Consider the following 2991-nt stretch of genomic DNA (forward strand, 5'->3'; position numbering starts at 1 on the left):
AACCCCCTAAACAAACTTACTAGCTACCATTTGAAGGAATATTTCACTCCCTCATTGAATGCTCCAACCCTCAACACCTTTGTGGGCCACGTTTCATAATATTTCATATTGGATCCACATGACTCAAAAAATCAAATCTTGTAGGCTACTTTTCATCATATTTTCATACTGGATCCACTTCCAACATTAAGCCCAATACCAAGTAACAATTATGAAAATGAATACTAAATCAATTGAATCAAGTCAATCATTAAATCAATCATTGAGTCTTAGACAACTAAAGGAACTATCTCAAGCCAATTCGTATTAGATTATATCAATGCACAACCACTCATAAGTATACCAGACCATATATTGTTCATCACAGAAACCAAATATTGTTACTTCATTCTCTTATCAAACATATGTCATAAGGTATACACTACTCTTCTAAATCATACCCGCATATGTGCGTGCTTCCTGTGAAGACTACCTACATACAAATCTCAAAATAATTAATAACTAAGTATGAATCAATCGCTAAATCACATACTATAACTGTCACAAATCACTAAACCATATACAAATCACCACACTTTAGCATCATCACTAGTCAACATACCACTCCATAATAATTCAACCCAACTAGTACTGTCAAACACAGATTATCATAAGAGGGACTTCATCAACAGACAAAAACAAGCATAACAGAACATATCAACCATCATCAAAAGCTCATACTCCAAACCCTAGAATGTATATGTGATTGTTACAAAGCACATCTGTGTATGTATGGTCTTCTCATGTTTGAAACCTGCATACATATTCTTAACTTTTGCTGAGTGTATATGTGACTACCTAGAAGAAAATCAATGTTTGTATGTGCCCACTTAGAGGAAAATTAGCATACTGATCTGTAATCAATGGATCATACCTTCGTTGCAACAAAAAAACATACTTCACAACCCTTATTGTCACATATTCATGTCAGAGTATCATTATCACCTCAGATCTATAATTTTTAGTCATAATCATAAAACATCAAGAAAGCATATTAATTAGTCTCTAATATACTTTCAGATCCATGAGATCTAAACCTTCTCCATTCTCCTTGGTGCACACATGTTTCAGATCAAAAATTCATCAATAACCCATCACTTGCACACACTAACATTTTGATCTCCATGTCCTTATATATCTTAGGCCTTAGCCAATACCTTAGGCTAATCCCTTAGTAATGTCGATGGTATTATTTGATGGGATCAAATATTTGTTGCCGCACTAAATACTATGGTCCAATACCATGGTAAAGACCTTGGTATTCCAATTACCATGGTGTGTAATATGTATGCAACTTTTCTTCACCATACCTACGTATGTACGCGAAATTTCTTCACAATACCCACATATACTTTCCCAAACTTCACCTTTATCATTCCTTTATCTCTGAACTGATTTTCCTTTTTTCATTATCTTTGTCACTTCTGTACCAACATGTATAATTATCTTGCTACCATCATTTTGACATCTTATCAAGTAGGTTTCCATCAAGGACAACACATTAGCCATAATTCCAACATCTTATTGCAAATATTATTAAACCTTTTAATGAATTTTGTAATAGGCTCACTAGGACTCCTTCTTAGGTCTTAGGATTTTGTCTGATAATAAATAGGATCCTTTTTTATTCCCCATTGATTTATGAAAATATTTTTTAATTATGTTCATGAATTTGTATAATTTGCATGTAAGTGTCTGAACCAAATCCTAACATTTGCTTCTAATGATTGAATAAATAATCTCATATAAACATCTTCATGTTCTATGTTCATATTATCTACAAAACCAAGGAATTCAGACAAATGATCCTCTATTGATGTTCTCCATTAAATATGGGTAGATGTTTCAAATATCCTTCAGTAAATTCAAGAATTTGATTTTCTAGTGGAAGTGGTAGTGTTGCATACTGAGCTGTCACAATTGGCCTAAATCTAGCCATTTGTTGTCGTGGGAAAATTGTGAGTCTAGGAGATAAATCTTTACTAGAATATTATTGGTCTGAAACCATAGGATTCTTTGGAAACTGAAGGTGAAAAATTAACCTTTAAGCTTCAAGAATAACCTTTTCTTGGTATTCAAAAGCTAAAGGATTTCTATGGATTTTAATTTTTAAGGTTTAGTAGAAGTAGAAGGATAAGTGTTTATGACATAGGATACAAAATCACCAGGTTAAGTTTAGGCAACTGAAGTTCAAGCTATGCTTTTGTATTAGATGATTATGAAAGGGAGACAGGAAGCTCAAAGGATTGAAGTTGGTGAACTAATAAAGAATATTGTAGATCTAATCCCTTAGAAAGAAGTTCTAATACTTTAGGTGGTAAATATGATAATTCAGCAGTGATGGGAATTAATTCAAAGTGCTCATACTATGAAACTATTTTAGGTGGGAGAGAATTAGAAGTAGAAGCTTCAACTCTACGTCTAAGGGAATAAATTCACATAAGTCTCTTTGGATATGATAATGGAGTGGAAATATGAGGATTTGAGTGAGATTTGGTATGTCTGTGTCAAGTCAGATTTAATTTATGAAGTCACGAGGTGAAGATTTTTAGCCCGGTAACCTCTTATTCACCAGTAAGAGGTACATCTTATCGTTTTCCTAGGGAAAATGAACTTCAAACTTCAATCCCCAACAACGGTGCCAGACTGATGTTGTATCTTCGAAGACAATTCTAAGCTGGAGAATTGTGTCAAATCATCTAAGTGTGGGATTTAATTTAAATGGATGACCAATGATTCAAACCATTTACACTTGTATAATCCAAAAAAAAAAATATATTTTCAAAGTGTTTATTTTCACTCCTAACATCATATAATCCTTCAACTGATTTTGACAAAGGAAAGACGAAGATATATGATAAATAATGATTCATCCTAAATACTTAATTTATCAGATATAGTAGATGCATGTAGAGAAATTTCTACAACCAACACATATACATTCAAGAGATG

The sequence above is a fragment of the Pinus tabuliformis genome, chromosome 2_2 (genome assembly GCF_031772625.1).
Source record: "Pinus tabuliformis cultivar Carrire ecotype Pingquan chromosome 2_2, CPIR1, whole genome shotgun sequence".
Lineage (NCBI taxonomy): Eukaryota > Viridiplantae > Streptophyta > Pinopsida > Pinales > Pinaceae > Pinus > Pinus tabuliformis.